Genomic DNA, 12189 nt, shown 5'->3' with positions numbered 1-12189 from the left:
ACTCCAAGGCACAGTGCAAATTCCCACAGAGCTGAAGAATCAGGGGGGGACGGGGGGACAACAAGCAAAAAAGGAGAAAAGAACCTAAAAAAATAAAATTACATCTACAGCAGCCAGGTATGACAACCATGCCATGTGAAGAAGTCCTCTGGAGTATGGAAGCACATGTGGAACATATTTCTTACAAGACATGGAAGGGACCACAGTCTACCTCTGTCATATTGATAAGGGAAAAAATCACTCACTGTTATCCATAGAACAAATGAGCAAGTGGATCATGTAAAGAACACTCAGGAAAAAAGTACATAAAATATTTTTTTTAAAGAAGTAAACAAGGAACCTATAATTAATAAACAACTGCTTGTTTCTGGTCACCAAGACCTTCAGAAGTCACAGTAGTAGTTTCCTCTTCCATCTCTTCTACACATAAATTAAAAAGGAAAAATTAATTATGCTGTTTTTTCAACTGTCAATCAGTTCCTCAGCCTTGAACTAACCAGGTATTGAATTTAATAAAATGAATAAAATTATGTGAAGAAAACAGTTGTTCTGAAATGGTAGAATACATTACTCCCAAAATGGGCTTAATATTTCAATCAACACTGTCTTCAAGCGTTTAACCAATTATCTCCTGCAATTTGATTTTTTTTTAAAACTTCAGCAGACATGAACACCTTTGAATCACTTCATTTAATACAAATAACTGAACAGATTACAATTAATTTGGGTAGTATTACAAATTTGTTTCTTTCATATCTGACGTACCAGGGGTTTATAATAAACACAATCCTTTCCAGTTTTAAAAATTTCTCAACCAAGCAAAAAGTATTTTCCATTCTCCAGAGTAATCCAGAACATAGACCATATTGTTCACTAATGTACATTCAATCTGCGATAGTGTCACTAATATAACATGAAATTCAGGCGTGCAGAAGACCATTCTGTATCTACTTTAAAACACAATCATTAGTTACTGACAAATATATTTAAAATATGAAAAAACATACAAACTGACCCACTGGCTACTCTACTAATCCTGGGATTTTATTTTGCCTGGGATTCTCTAGGGTTTATTCATAAAACATAAATTGTCAAACTCAAGAGGCACAGTTCTCCATCAAGAGAGTCTTTCACAACAACATGCAAAAACCCACACTGCGAGTGCCTCATGGGTCGACCTAAAGAAGGCAAATAGCATGAAAGAAGTAATGCTGAAAAAAACACTAGGTGAACGCAGAAGCAGAGGTAATATGAAGAAAACAGAAATGTGCAGATTTACTTGTTCCAGTCAAAAACAGTAACTAAAGTTTATTGATTTCAGTTTCAGCAGCTAAAAAACCATGAAAACATTTTATATGATACAGACAATACTATCCCATATTCAAATTTCTATCCAAGTAATAATATAGGCTAGGATTTTCTCACAGTCATTGCGATTTACTTATTAGTACAATAAAACTTATTTTAAAATATAAATATTACGAAGTGCAAATAGCTTTTGTATCCAGTTGTAAGTTAGCTATTCAATTACATGGATGTATCTAAGTAAAAGGACTGAAAAAATATAACTGTTAGCTACAAACATAGCTGGACACATTCTCAGCCACTGTCTCTCAACTGTTCCCTTTATATCCACTGTATAACTATTTCCAACACACTAATCACATCTATTTGGAAGAAACTAAAATTATATGATTTCAAACTATTTTCATTAGAAAAACAGTCCTTTAACAACTGCTTTTATTCTTCCATCTAATTACATACTCTTAAAGGCCAAATATTCAGTCAGTATGCAAAAATAACCACAGCCTTTTATTAAGGATAAAACACCAGATAAGAGTTCATAAGAAAAATAAAGATGCTCTTTGCCTCTACCAGCAACACTGTCCAATACAGGAAATTACATTTAATTTTGAAATTTTAAATACATATATGTCAAATTCTTAGTAACTCTGTATCAGAGACTTACTACAATTAAGTCTGCTCACAGCACCATAACTTGCTGGACTGCATGGCTAGTATTTCCTTGGAGATGCTTCACAAAACTGCCAAGATGTTCAAAAAAACTACCTTTCTAAAAAGCTCTTCCCTAACTCAATACTAAGTAATCTGCACTTAAAACCCCACAGCCCTGTCAAGAAATCTTACCTATCTGGAATATTTTTGTGACCAACAGTCAAACAAAAAAAAAAACACTGAACTAATTAATATTTGATTCTGACATCTAAGGCCAGCGTAAGAACAATACACTATAAGGTTACTCAAATTAGAGGGCTAGAACTATCTTTCTTTTATCTATGCACCTGTCACACTTTTTATGCAGAGGGTGTTTAATAAATGCAAGCAAAACCCGTTTTCCTGTTTCGTAATGGTCATGGTCTGACCTTCTCCATATTCGACGCACGTTTCTACAAAAAAATCAGAATTGATTTCAAGTACAAAGCAGCAGCTATCTAATCCACAAATAAAAACTACAGCGATGATCTGCTCTTCCTAAAACAAGCTTGAAGCCATGATCATATTAAAGACACAGATGTGAGGGCATTTTTCAACTTCCAAACAGATATGCAAACAAAGTATTACAATCCAGGGGCGCAGGTAAATGAATAGGCAAGCAAACTACGTGACGTTTGTGCAGCATCCTCTCAAATCCTGCAATCCCTTCTAGAAAGTCTGGGTCTACATCTCCCTCTTCTTTACTCATGTTCTTCTCATGGCTTGGTCTCAGAAACTTTCCATGCCTGTTAACGGAAACTTGAGCCAACTTCTTAAATGTATGATATCTTCATCTCCACTCATCATCCACTTCTGTTTCTGAGAAGCTCCTCATCATGACACCTGTATCTCAAGAAGCAAAACAGGAAACATCACAGGGATGAAGCAAGGAAAGATGAATAATAATATGCCTCTGTGTCTTTAATAAAATCCCAACTTTCATTCAAGTTCCTTTTAGGAAATAAGAGTTCCTTTCACAAAAGCAAAGTTTTGCCAAACTAGGTACGCAAAACATCGTGTGCCAAAATCAGGCTAACCAATGAAATCTCCCAATCTGCACCTCCGCTTCTGACATGGCAAGCAGGAGAAATCCTGTACTGGCTAGCCTTACATACTGTGGAAAACATCATCGAGTGCCAAGCTTGCAGAACTAGTCTGTGGCAGCCAGCTCAACTAAAAGAAACCGCTGACCCATCCGCTAACTTATCCGCTACTGAAAACAATGCAAGTTATCTTTACCCAGGACCCGTTTGTCCAAGTAGAGCTCTTGCCCACAACTGAGAAGAAAAACAAAGATGTAAGCCTCTCCTCTACTTTCCCCACTGCTCCTTAATCTACACAACTTTCACAGTACATCTGCGTTTCTACACACTTATCAGGTACTGGAGGAGACGCTTCCTCTGCATTACAGTAATTAACTACAAGGTGACAAAGGCCTAAGGTATTTTCAACATGTCTTTGTCCCCAGAATCACGTCAAAGTTTGGGGTTGGGGTGGAGGGGACTTGCCTATCTGTTTCTGCCATCCAAAACTTGGGATGAAGCAGGCCCAAAGCCAACAACAGCACTGTTCAGAGTCTAACAACAAAAAGGCTGAGGGATGACTCATCCGCAAAATGGAGACACAGACATCTTGTGTCCAAACAAGCTGCCCAAACCATTTGCCTGCCTCATGATTTTGCCTGAACACTGAATGAGGGGGTGCAGGAGAAATTATTTCTGCAGCCTCCCCAGCCATGAAGCCTTCAGGGCAGATAAGCAGGCACCAAAACCGTTCTGCCAGACGGCTCTCAGTGAGACAGAAGCCTGAAAGCAATTTTACCTCTCCCTTTTAGGGTTAAGGCCATCTTTAAATAAACATTAGCACCAAAATCTCTTCCTAGCAGAGGCAGAGCAGATCCTACCTCTTATCAGCTACCATCTGAAATTCTCAGAATTCCACCTCCCATCCAAAATCCTCTTTTCTTCTGCAAAAGCCCTTGACTGCAGCAGCCCTTGACTGCAGCATGCTCCATACACAGGGGCACACTTCACTGGGGAAGACAGCATAGTCCTTCGCCAACTCCTCCCAGCGAAACAACGGGTCTTTTCAGCTCTCTTACACTAGAAACAAGAGACAGCTGTGGGGAGAGAGCCCCATCCAAGCACAGAAAGTCTTGGCTTTGGTTCTTGCACACTGCAGTAGAGAACATAACTGAGCCTTGGAGGGTCAAAGCAAGAAACCCTCTGACAACACTCTGGGTATTGCAGAAACAATAGCTGTTAAGACAGAAATGTATTTGCTGTGCAGGGATTATATGTCAGAGAAAAATACATATTCCCTCAATCCTGAACTCCTGAAGAAGTCCTTACTCTCAAAAAGGCTTAGGAGGCAAACAGTCCTCACTGCGCCTCAGTGATCATGCCTGCTATTGAGAAACACGCTACTGCCTACTCGGTAAAGGCAACTATCACAGATTTCAAGAGCTTACAGAGCACAAAAGCTGAGGCAGACACACATGTCCCATCAGCAGGGCACCCCAAACATGTCCAGATACCATCCAATTATTTTATACCACAGTGATCCTTAATCTTTTATCACAATGATCACTGTACACAAGAAACAGAAATCACAATTTCACTGTTCCATAATCATCATAACCTCATATTCTCTCTGAGCACCAGAAATTAACTGTGGACAAGTAATTCAATTTATTATTGACATCCTCACTCGCTAATCAGATGTCTACACTCAGCATACGTACCATAAAGACTACAAGACATCCAGGCTGTTCACTGTTGCATGCAGAAAGAGAACTGCACGAAAAGATTAATAGTTGTCAAAAAGATCTGACGCTGGCTGTCACCTGAAACAACTGAGGAATTTCCAGTTTTCTTTTGAAGAGACAATTTACAGGCAGGCTGGTACTTCTAACTTTGATCTTCATAGCAGCCAACACCAGCAGAAGGATTTTGTAGCTCAGTAACAAAACACAGAAACCTCCTGGACTGTTAACTCAATTACAATATTCTGGCAAGGAAGCCTTCCCCTTATACCTTGGGGAAAGTCTTAAGATTAAACGGTGCATGTTTTAAAGGTGCACATGCCTCCATAACTGTTCATGCACCTTATTTCTTTGAGAGAAGTAGTATTCCATGGCAATTTGCTTGGAAGACTGATATTTTTCCTTGTTTCCCAAGGAACCAACAGTTACATAACTGCACTGACTATCCCATGCACAGAAATATGAATTTTAAGGCCAATTTCAACTTAATCTGACGGACGGAGATTTCACAGGTGCTCAATTCCTACAACAGGCTTACAGAACAAATAACCATAGCAGCCCCCTGAGTATCAAGGTGTCTGGTTCACAAACATCAGGGAGACGTCATGTTTTGATTAAATATACCCAAGAACTACAAGGTGGTGACAGGATGCTCAGGCACTGTGCTACTGGGAAAACCAGGGACACTAACGATACCGTCGTGTAATGGAAAGAAAGAAGGGAAGATGTTTTAGGTGCCACAGTGCCACCAAAACTGAGAAAGCTGCAGGAAACTCTCATCTTCACTAGGTCAGCTGCTCATAGAGCTACTTTTTAATATACGGAACAATAGAGCAATGCCTTAGGTGCCCATCGCAGCTTCCATGTTTACATGGGCTGCTGCTGACGCGTTAGCAGGCACTTCTCAGGATTTAAGGCACTTGATCAGCAGTTGTCGTCTTTTGCCAACAAGCAACTGAAAAGTAGACGTACACTGCAGTACAGGTGGCCTCAGAAAACCCAGAAAGAAAAATAATTAAATAAATAAATATAAATAAATGAAAAAAAGAGCTTCTCAAACCCAACCCCTTCAACAAGATCTAACCCAGGCAGGGCAAGCTAAGCATTGCCATGACAGGTCAGATTGCTGGTCCATCTGTTTGAGAAACCTGTCTCCTGTGATCAGGACCAGATGCTTCAGAAGGTGGAACAGCTCTCCTAGTGAACAATGATGCAATTTACCCAAAGGGGAAATTCCTTCCTGAACTCATCAATTAGCATGAAGCTTTATATGCCTAACTTATTTTTAATCCTATTTACTGCAACTCTGGACATTGTCATTATATATATAAATGTCCAGGTCTGCTTGGAATCCGACTAAACTTTTGGCCTTGGTAATATCATGCGGTATAATTACGCCAGGTTTCAAATGTACTCATTTTCAATTCCATTTAAACATCCCTTTGTTCTTGCACTATGGGAACTAGCACAGCTATTAACCACCGCTCTTGCCCTTCCAAGGGCTCCAGCCTGACTTGGACCATAAGCTCCCATGTCATATTGTGCACAGAGCGGGAACATAAACTGAGGGCCTTTAAGGCAACAACTCAGCAACTTTCATCGGTCATCCAGCAACACTTCTATAGGCTAAGCTTCTGGGATCTGCTAGAAGCTGGCAGCTCAACCAGAATTTCACCAGGCCCTACCTTCTTCCAGATCTTGCAAGTTCACTTTTCTGATATTTCCCACCCATATAAGCAAACTGTTTTGCCCTGTGTTCTACTCTTTGAAACCTCCTGAAATTCTGACAAATTTAGTTATACAAGAACAGACAAGAAGCATACCATGCTGGGCTTTTCAAGGTCACACAGGAATGTCTCCCTCTGAGCAAAGAATTCCCCTCCCATCTCCGTGCCTGAATAAAGAACAACAGTGTCCAACCAAGCAAAACCAATCCCATTTTGCTCTTGGCTGAGGTTCCTGTGGGCTGCAGGTTCCTCTGTGCAAAAACTTTAGCCCATGTTGTTACTTATGGATGAGCTCATGACATATTCATCATGGTTATTATGCCAAGTACTTACTAAAGCTCCAGTGCGATGAGGCGCTGCCGTTTCTGCTCACCGCACGCTTGCAAGAAGCATCAAGGTATAAACCCACACCTTCATTCAATAAAAGTTTGGTGAAAAAAAAAAAATAATGATGCATGCAAGCAGCAGACAAAGAAGGGAGACTCTTAAAGCAAACTTGAGGTTCTGGATCCTCTCACCTCCCGAAAACATAGTCCTGCTTTCAGTAACTATTTGGGCTGCACCTTCTTCTCCCAGCCTGGAGCTAAAACTTTGTACCCCAGTACACCGGTTCTTAATCCCAAAGTCTTTAGGAGAGAAAGAGTAGGTCTGGCTGATATCTCATGGGAAGATGGCCTCCCAAGGAGATGACAGAGTTTTTACAGCATCTGTGAGAAACACCACATAGACATCACTGTTTTACTGCAAGGGTTTTGATTACGGGCTTGGAACTGGTGAATTACGGCAAGAGAATACTTCTTTACCTCAGCAGAAATGGGAATTACACCATTTCACCCCTCTTTAGAAGGATCTTCAGGCAAGCAATTGGTCAAGAGACAACCGTGCCAGCCTATGGTCCATAAACAAATGGAGCTCTTTGACGATCAACATAGTACTAACAGAACTGGTAACAGGCACCACTTCGACACCTGTTAGCCCACTAAGTAGTACAATCACACGCAACTTTTTTCTCTATTTGAGTATCATACACTGATCAGAGTCAGTCAAGTCACAGGTCTCATAATGGCAGTTAAATCATCCCATTGCATACTTTCAATGACCTCCCCACGCTGTTTAATAGTTACGCAGCAGTCTTAGAAACTCTGTTCCAGAACAACAATCTTAATACTTCCTTTCTGGGAGGCCATAAATGCTTTCCTGTTCTTCCGTCTCACATGCGTAAAGCCAACATACTGAACTGAGTATTTCTACAACGCTCTTAGGCAATGCTCAAACAGTGGTCCAAGCCACAAGTTGCAGAGCACTGCCATACCAGCATCTCCAGGACCTCTGATCCACCAGAGTGGTTTGCCTTTGGCATTTCAGGATTTGCTGAGGTTGAAAGAAAAGACAGTAATGATACAGGACAATTCTCCCATCAGCAGCAGCAAAAGTAATCTTGGAGGCCTTGCGTGAAATGCTTTCACTGCTTCTGGGTCGTTACTGAATATGAAGTCAAAAAGATGTGATATTTTCTGTTTGTCACACACAAAACTAGAGTTTGGGTAAGGAAATCTTTTAATGGACTCAACAAAGGTATTTTTGGCTGCTAGAATTCTCAATCTGTTATGCTAAAATTAGCTTTAAATAAACATGCAATGCAATACAAGCAGTACGTACGTTGCCTAAGAAAAAAAAAATCTGCTGGCCACTTACAGATCATGTGAACTCGGTTATTTAGTTGAGCTAAGAACATTATGCCAAGCCTTATCTGACTGTAGATTTGGATCTATTTAGCAGTGGCACTGCCACATATCAAAACGCATGACAAGCCACAGCTCTTTACCAAAGAGAGGGAAAGTTCCTGCAAACAATGGTTGCTGCCATTTAACAAGATGGTCATGAAGAAAAAAGGTAAGACTGAAAAAGCCTGCACCTCTGCTTCTACTACCCTTCTGACCTTCCCTCTGAAAAGAAAAAGCGAGTCTTCCTCTTCTGTCAGTCCACTTTTACTTCCATATTACAGTATAAAGAAATTGGATGCCTCCAACTATCACTCCCTGATGTGCACCAACCCAAGCTATGGAAGATGATATTCTTACTTTTTTTCCCCGTCAAGCTTTTCATCAATCAGTGAAAGGGTTCCCTAATTCTGCTCTGTTTTTACAACCGATGTCACAGAAGTTGGTTCTAATATTGCTCATCGGAGCGTACACCATGATCTGAGCAACGGCAAAATAAAGTTGTTGAAACATACCGAGTACTCTGTGCTGGGTAAAGTTCACAGCAGCTGTTCAAGCCCCAGAAAGACATCTGAGAGAAGCACCATAAATAACGAGATCACATGGAGTCTCCCATTGCAGAACCAACATACATCTTTCCGGCTCAGGAATTTATGCTTCACACCCTACGCCGTCAGTCAAGAGCATATTACAAACTATGTTTTCAGGATGATCCAAAGGATATTTTGGAAAGTAACACAGCCCTCCTGCCAGCAGAGTCTTTTCAAAATACTTGTTCTATTCCATTACAAAAAAGACAAATGTTTCTATAATCATATCCAAACTGCAGTCTTTCTCAGGAGCAAGCTATGGATCCATATACGCCTTTTACACATCACGGATGTCTAAAACCAGTTCCAGCAAGCCTGACGGAAACTGGAGGCGATTACTGCTTCGCATACTCAGTATCTTAGGTTTTCTTCAGATGTGCAAACATAAAATATTTTCTCAGACTCCAATTTCAGCAAATCCCTAATATGAGCAGCCCCTTTTTAGGATTCTGAATTCATTTTGCTGTTAGATAAAAATTAAACCCCATTCTCCTACAACATCTCACTCCTAGGCCTCTCAAGGGAAGAATCACTTCTCAAAGCAGTGCCTAGCTATAACTGAGAAAGTAGATATACAGCTATTTTATAAAAATTAGATTTTTTTTCTTCTTCGTCTTTTTCTGGAGTTTTGCCACAAATTGCCTTCAAGGGCTTGGTTCAGAAATTCCAAATTCAGTTTATTCTTTTTCTTATTGAGAACTCCTTTTAGCAATTCTGTTAATCTTGGAGTTCAAAGTTATTTTTATTAAAGTAACGCCCAGAGTTTAGATATTCCATAAAAAGATCAGGAATTATTTTTATTAAAGTAACACCCAAAGCTTAGACATTCCTTGCAAAAATCAAGCAAAGCACCTTCATTCTTAAAAAGGTTCTTAGCCTTTTACTTGTAAGCACAGATTTCATGGAGACAACTGAGAAGTTTCATCGGCCTTTTTTATCAGAGTTGGAAAAAAGTTATTAAGGAAGGATTTTTCCTGCCTAAAAAAATCCTGAGCCTTTTGCTCTTAACACGATGTCTGGGTTTTTTTCCTCCTCCCTTCTCGCCTCCTCTTACAGGAGAATTAGCCCCAATTTCCACTCCCCGACACCAGATTTCTCATGAGACATCTGCGCTAGCTCTGAGGTGTTCTGCCAGCGGTCAGCATCTCTGGTCATACTCGGTATCTGTCCCTTAGCCAGCAGGTAGTCCCGCCGACCCAGGCAACACCAATTTCTTACAGAGCTGTCCGACCACAAGACACTTGCTCTTAGCCCTTAACTCTTATGCCACAACAGAAACGGGGCTGCAAAGTAAAGGCTCTTACCTCCATTCCCAGAGGCCTGAGGCACTGAAACATTCTGCTCCTCAGTGGCAGCCCTGTCTCGAGGACAAGATCAAGTGCTGCCTTTTTGTTTGAGTGACCAAGCTAAACTAGGTGACCTCACCCACGTTCCTTACCATGACTAAAACACAGTTTAAGTGTTTGGAGGGTAAAGGGAATGCCTTTTGATCACTGCTTACGCTCCGAATCAGAAGCAACCACAACTGAAGACTGTACTTTGTCAGCAAGCCTCCTCCAAATGCTATTGCTCTTCAGGCATAACAGCCCAAAGACATCACAGAGTTAATAACACGTTTTCCATCGAGGTGCCTCTTCCCCGCTGAAGGTGGCATGCAGTGACAATTTTCAATCTCTCTAAAGTAGAAATTAGGGCCAGGGCAAAATCTTTTCAATTCCTCCAAAAGAGAGGTGAAGTTGCAACATACCTTTCTGCAGCGTGTGTAATTTCAGCTTGCTCAGCAGCAGTGCACTCCTGAATTCAGGAGGACTTTAAAAGGAGCAATTAAGCTCACGGAAGTAAGCTAACATGAATAGACTGCCCAGGCAACAGGGAGACATTCCAGAGCCCTGTGCTGTCACCAAGCTTTCGGCCAATGCTGCTTAATCATATATGCAAAACGCGAATTACAGAAAGATTCATCAGAGGTTAGAATATTCTCAGCGAGTAATTTTGCACTCCACTGAAGAAGCTTCCCCACAAACCATCCTTGGACAAAGGCACTGGGATCTTTTCCCTATTTGCAGTGCTTCTACTGGCATCAGCAGTACAAGTGGTACTGCAAAGGCTTTCTCTGTGGGTCTTCTCGATGGATCAGGCAGTTTCAGAAGGGAACTCTGAGAGCAAGTTTAGCACCATCTGAGCGTCACACTGCTGAAATTCGTAGCTCTCATAGCTATAAGGCACCCCGGCAGCTGCTACAGGCTACGTTCTCATCTGGGCTCGGCCAGCACATGCCAATCCATACTATCCGGGCATGTAACACTGGACTAAAACTCAAAATGCTTGTGGCACGGGGGAAGGTATTTTCACTACGAGGCCCACGGAGTTTACAATGTCTTCAGCTTAGAAACACTTAAGACCCTCTTGAGCATTGCCACAGAATTGATAAAGTTCCATCCGAAAAGCTTTGATCTTCTGTGCAGCACTGCGTATAAAACCTAGCCAGCCACATTTTAGTGATGAGGGGAGAGATGACTTTTCCACCACCTAACAGAAAATTACAGTTTTCACGTAACTTAAGAGTGCATTTACAAAGATCTGACTGTGCAGCAGCTCCCATGGACACGACAGAGCAGTCAGATTCTCAAAAACATCCGAGTTATAATTGAGAGCAAATTGTTAAGGCTTTTTTGTGGTACCTTACAGATGCAAAGTTTTAACTGCTTTGAACACCTTCCCTCGCATGCGTTGGGTTATCAGACACCAGTAAATCTACATACCATAATAGCTTTTTAAACAGTATTGGGTAAGCTAGAAAGCTTTGCCTCTGTACAGCATTCTTATAAATAAACGTGACTAAAGACAACTTTGGCACAATTTTTTAAAGGTCCCAAGCTTTCCCCATCCAAGACACGTAGTAGTTCAGCATGAACGAAGTTCCACGAGAGTTTGAGAATCCGTTTCTGTGCACGCCTGAGCCCAACTACTATGAATGGACTCAAAAAAAAAAAAAAAAAAAAAATCTATTGCCTTTACTGTATCTGCCTTTGCTTTTAGGCACCGATTTTTTACTACCAGTTGAAGAAAGCACTTTTTTTCCCTGCATGCAATATTGTGAATTAATGGGTAAAAATCACTGCAGAGACCTGAGGTAAAATTTCAAAAGCTGACTGCACCTTCCATCCCAAAGCATACTTGCGCTGTAAAACTGAAATATAAAAACCCCAAACAGACTATAGTTTTGTTAGGACAGAACTTCAATAGCTGCACTTAAGTCAGGAAAAGAAACGCTACCTGCCCTGCGCTCCTGGCTCAAGCAGCTCTTCCAGTGCCCCAGCAAATGCCAAAGGTACACGCCCTGGAAAAGCTTTAGCTTTTGTTGCTTCTCCTTAGAAAGGTTTTGTCTGGAC

General features: G+C 41.0%; 1 protein-coding gene across 4 annotated transcripts in view; it reads right to left on the bottom strand.

Annotated features, from left to right (window-relative positions):
- The window catches only part of SLC20A2 (solute carrier family 20 member 2), a 58069-nt gene that overhangs the window by 45202 nt on the left and 678 nt on the right, over nt 1-12189 (bottom strand). The gene's annotated exons all lie outside the window — the stretch shown is intronic.

Source organism: Phalacrocorax aristotelis, chromosome 4 (assembly GCF_949628215.1).
Source record: "Phalacrocorax aristotelis chromosome 4, bGulAri2.1, whole genome shotgun sequence".
In the NCBI taxonomy this organism is placed as follows: domain Eukaryota; kingdom Metazoa; phylum Chordata; class Aves; order Suliformes; family Phalacrocoracidae; genus Phalacrocorax; species Phalacrocorax aristotelis.
This window is presented reverse-complemented; position numbering and strand designations above follow the sequence as displayed.